Consider the following 6,000-nt stretch of genomic DNA (forward strand, 5'->3'; position numbering starts at 1 on the left):
AAAGCGCGACGTGACGTGACGGTCAAAAGTAGACGTGACGGTGTACCGAATACGGGTTTTTCGGCACATCACGTGCCGAATACGGCACTGTTGCCTGTATTCAGCACACCGTGGGCTGAATACAGGTGATTTTCGGCACACGGTGGGTCGAATACGGACAACGGTATCATATTCGGCACACGGTGTGCCGAAAAACCCTTTTTGGTACACCTGTACTTAATACGTATGATAAATTCATAAATACGACTATATTTTATCTATTTTAATAAATACGTTTATATATGTTATCTAATTTTGAATCGATGCCGTTCAGATGAGGTTTTTTTATGTCTTTCAGAGGCAAGAAGGCAGAGACGAGTGTTCTCAATTTCTCAGGCTCTTGAGCTTTGTACTGTTACGGCAATTCCGTAAGCGGCATCGGCAGCGAAAGTTGTGTCTAGGAATGAGCATACAGCTGAACGTAACAATTAGACTCTTAATACTCGCTCCGTCCAAAATAAGTATGGTTTTATGTTACGTGTAGTTAACTATTTAAAATTTTAGTTATAAATTATTTTTTTTTATATTGAGTTTGGATGTTTAAAAAAAATACGGGTAGACTTATCTTGAAAAGTATTTTTATAATGGTATTTTTGCTATATTTTATCAATATATTATAATAAAAAATAATAGTCAATGTTGTATTTTGAAAAGCATGTTGATGTTTAAAAATAACACTTATTTTAGACTGGAGGAAGTAATATTGTGGAATTCTTAGCAAAAGAGCCCTAAATCAGATATAAAACGTGGACCGTCCGATCCCTCCCTTAACAAATACAAGCTGTCGGATCTCCCTCTTGCAACGTTTGCATCTAGCCCATTCTAAAAGTGTCGAATAACAAGTCATTACAATCTGGTTATCCCACAGTCTCTCTATACAAATCATTCTCTCCCCCCTCAATCGAGATTCGTCGATCCTCTCTGACCGGCCGCCTTCGCCTCCTGCTACATGTGCTGTGGGGATGATGCGGAGACTCCCGTCCACCTGATCGCGAGATGCCCCTTCGCACAAGGTTAATTTTTGAAAGAAATTTGAGTTGCACTCGCAAGAATCCCCAAAGGTAGCGCCCGCCTTTGGATTGCTCCACGGCCTTCACTCGTGCCTGCGCTACACTATGACACTTAGATCTGTTTGTTTTCGCTTTAGATCGTGAGAAACAACATCTATAATTTAAAGTGAAAACAAACACCTATTTTTTAATCTCAACTTTTAAAATCTATCCTTCACATTGTTAAAATACCACAATACAGTCTGGGAGAACTTTCCACCGCTTTTGATTTGTGAAAAAAAAAAATCAAAATATCCATCAGGATTAGGATGTTATTACCCACCATTGTCATTAAATTACCCCCAGCCCACTGCCCCCGCACCTAATTCGAATGCTGTCGCCGGACTCCGCACGCTTCTCCCTCCCGCTCGCCGCCGCCCTCATGTCCGACCGTACCCTTCCCCCTCCCCCTCCGCCGCGCTCCTCCCTCCCTGGGCCAGAAGCACTGCCTCCATGACCTCGCCGACGACGTCGCCGACCTCCACCGTGAGCGCGACCACCTCTCCTCCGCACGCGGGACCTCCAGGACGCGCTCCGCCGCGAGGCTGACGCTGACGCATCGGGCGCCCTCTCCGCCCAACTCTGTCGTATCTTTGCCACCCACCCCGCTCCAACCGCGGAGGACCAGTAGCTGGATCGTTGGAGGAATCTTCTCCGTGTTTTCGTTCACCGGTGATGTGCTCGTCTGTTTAGCCGTGAGATCTTTGCGAGTGGCCTCTTGTCGCAGCCTGGCGAGCCATGGCCGTGCACGCGATATGTTTGTGAAAATGCCGCAGAGACCGCCGGATTGCAGCGCGCTTGCGAAAAAAATGTTATTACCTTTAGCCACGTACTCGTCTGAGACTTAAAACTTCTTCCTATTTTTATCAGTACTCTTCTCCTGCTTGTGAGAAAAGGCAGTTAATGGGAATTATGATGTGTTAATGGCCATGACCAATCACAGAATTACTAGTGTATTAGCAATACTCCTATGTGTGCCCACATTCTGTGCATAATTAGTCCGCATTCTCAAAATTCATATCCATATTTATTGGTTTAATTAATATGTCTCAACACTAAAATTAAAATATCTGTTTGAAGAAATTTTATAGCATGTCTGATTCTCCTAACATACTAGATTACTAGATTTCACAAGTAAACATGATATTTTAGATTTTTGATATGCACAAACAGAAATCCAATCCACTCATAATCTAGATTAACAAATAGTACTTAGCTAACATTGTTTTTAAAATCTACAGCTGAAACCTTTACTTACTCCTGTGCTGCTAGCAAGTCTGAAAGCACCGTCGGCAGATCTTCGGAAGGGTGTGAGGGGGGGGGGGGGGGGTGCCGAAGCCTCCCCTGCCCCTGCCTGGCCGGCGCCCATGGGAGCCCCTTCAAATGTTTGTCACCCCTCCGGCTGGGAAGAAGATTAGTTCGTAATGGCCAGTTGAAGATGAGCCCCTAATAATTTTTTTCTGGATCCGTCCCTGACCGACGTGACATTGTTTTCCGCAACCTGCCACTTCTCTAACACGTCTACTGCTGGCCTGCCGTGAAGAAGCTAATACTACTATCTGCAAGTGTAGGCCGTCCACAGCCGAGCGCTGCGTCGCTGATTCCTGGTGTTCTTTATTTCACATGTAAAATGCGCGCGCTCTCTCTATTTCACATATAACCGCAAAACTCTGGTGCATCGTACCGTTCTGTCCCGGCTAAGAGTAATTTTAACCTATTTTCTATTTCGGATTCCCTATTATCTAAATAGAGAATTTACTATTTATATTTTCTTCTTTACTTTTTTTTACGCTCTCTGACCGATTCTTTAAATTTACCCCTTTATAATCCATTCACCTCTATCTTATCAAAATCTTATAACTAACAAATAACTATTTTATATTTAAACGGTGTTATTTTTTATGGCTATATTTCTAACTGCTTTTATAACCTATGTGTTTGTGTGGTAACTGTTCTTATAAATTTTTATAACACGTATGCTTATGTGATAACTGCTATTATAACACGTGTCTTTGTATAGTAACTGTTCTTACAACACGTGTCCTTATGTGACAACTGCTCTTACAAATTCTTACAACGTATATACTTGTGTGATAACTACTCTTATAACGCGTGTGCTTATATGATAACTGCTCTTATAACGCGTGTTTTTATAACATATGTGCTTGTGAGATAACTGCTCTTACAACTTATCATCCATCACCTGTTCTCTCTCCCCCTTCTCATCTCCTCATCTACATAAGAGCAGCAACAAGTGGATAGTGAATCTCTCTCGTTTACTTAGATGTGAGGAGCAAGATATGGTAAATAGGAAACCTTTAAAATAAGAGTTGATAGAAAATCGGTTGGAGATTTTTTTTTTACCATTTTTACTAAAATTTAGGATATGGAGGAATACGAAGTAGATTGGAGTTGCTATAACCCCGAGTTTTAATGACCATACAAAAAGAAGTAGAAAAGGAGTTTTTTAGACGCATTAAAAAAGTGAATGTCTAGTTGATAATTAGCTATTTTTCTTTTGAAACGCAGTCAAATTTTTCAGCCAATAGGGAGATGACATGTAATCAAGAACACTTTTTACATAAAAAACTGACTGAATATTTTTTATTGCAGTCACAAGCAATCAGTAAAAGATATTTTTTACTTGACTGACTATTTTAAGGTTTTCAAACAACTTTTTAGCTGCACCATCATACATAGTGAGCTCCATATATTTTTGACCTGTAGCTAGTGCATGTGACGTCCATTTGCAGTAAGTGGCGTCGAATTTTGATCTTTTTGGAATTTGTACAAGTCCCGCTCAATGGATGGAAATATGGATTACCCGATCAACCAAACACAAAATAGAATTAACAACATATAAAATTGATTAATGAACTGTTAAAAAAGAAAGATATAACATAATTATATTTCAATTAGTACAAAGAAAATCATAGGATTAATGAACTCCTAAAAAACAAAAAATCTAATCCTCAGTAACATACATAGTGATGGAATTTGTGGTACCATGAGAAAAAGAAATACTAGAGGTGATATTGTAATGAAAGGAGAACTATTTTCATAAGATGGCAAAGAAATTTGAAATTAGTGAACTCCTACATAACCAGATGACAATTTTTTTGGAAAAAAGACAAGAAAAATATGGGATTAGTAGGCTCTTAAAAAGTAAAAAAAAAAACCATAAAACCATTTTTTTTTTCTTAAGGAAGACAAGTGTTGCAAATATGCCCTTGGGAGATTATAGAAACCATATTTAGAGCATGTATGTGATTTTAGTGATTAATGATAATATAGTCAATAAGACTAATATGTTTGTCAAGTATATACTTTAGTAGACCTTATTGATGCAATACATGAGGAAGTCAAAGAAGTGAGGATGAAGATTGATCAAATTAGGGAAGTCCTAGAGAAAGTATACACGTCAAAAGGTTCGGTGCAGAGGAGATTGTATACGCTGGAGCATTTCAGCTCATAACAAATGTACATGCCAAAAGATTTGGCGCATAAAGCCAGTACATACCGGAGTATTTTTACAATAGGGAGGAAAACTAAAGCACGTCGCATGGTCTGGCGATATAGAGACAAATACGTCAGAGTATTTCTTGCAGAGAAAGTTGCTAGTGTTGAAAAGTGAAGATCAACACGCCGGATGGTTCGGTGCACTGATGATATACACGTCGGAGTATTTTGTGCGGAGAAGAAAGTGGCTCGGTTGGCAGAAGCAGTGTACACACCGGATGGTCCGGCGATGGAGCTGGTGAACACACCAAAATATCCGGTGTTCACAATGGGTTGAGTGGAGATCCAACAGCTAGATTTTGAATGATGTACACGTCAGATGGTCTAGTGAGTACAATGCTGCTTACATCGGAACATCCGACGTATACAGTAAAATTAAGCCATTAGGACAACGACTAGTCTACGGGGTTGATGCTATAAATATCCATACACTTGGTCATTTGAAGGTGTGGCTGTCCAGAGGAAGCTCATATACAATAGTGAAGACATTCAACTCACCAAAATACTTAAAATGATCATATAAGATAATTAAACACAAGATTATAGAGTGATTAATGCTAATAGTCTTAGAGAGAGTTGTTACTAGGTGTTACTGTCTAAAGAGTGGATCAAGAAGTGATCATACCGTGTACCTAGAGGTACGTCGACACCTTAGAGTCTTGGTGACTTATCGACATCGTGAGTCTTGGTGGCTCATTCTTGTTCACCTCTGTCTTGGTATGGAGTGGCGGCAATAAGCTTGTATGGGAAACGGAGACTCTTGCCTTGGTGGCTCAATCTCTGAAGTGAAAACGTTGGTAAGTGACCGAAAGAGAGGTTTGGTATGAGCCTTACCTTTGTGGCTTGGTGGCTAAAGAGACGTGACTGGAAGAGTCTTGACGACTGAAAGCATATCATTGATGAAGATCTAACATAGACTAGGGGTGTCATTCACGCCATCTATATCACATGATAAAAAAATTTCTTGTGCCGAGTTTACTCACTCTGCCTTATTTACGTTTCCTCACTTATATATTTGCAATTTACCTTACTAGAGTAGATTGTAAACCTTTTAAATAATAGATTACACACTAGATAAATCTAAAGCATATTTAGATAGAAATTGATATAGATTTATATTGTGAAGTTTTTGAAACTGAATAGTTTTAAATATCCTAATTCACTCCTCTTAATACGTCACTTATTAAAAAAAACATGGGATTTTTTAAATCCCACCCCCTGACATAAATAGAAGAACCAATAAGCATCCTTATATTCGCAACAGTTGATATAAAGAAGGTAACGTATAGGAAACTTAGAAGTTATGGTGATAAAGTTTTGAATTTACAACACTATTGCAACTGCAAGCAATATTTACAATAACCTTTCAACAGTAAACCTGAAAGGAGAAATA

This window comes from Phragmites australis, chromosome 18 (assembly GCF_958298935.1).
Source record: "Phragmites australis chromosome 18, lpPhrAust1.1, whole genome shotgun sequence".
Lineage (NCBI taxonomy): Eukaryota > Viridiplantae > Streptophyta > Magnoliopsida > Poales > Poaceae > Phragmites > Phragmites australis.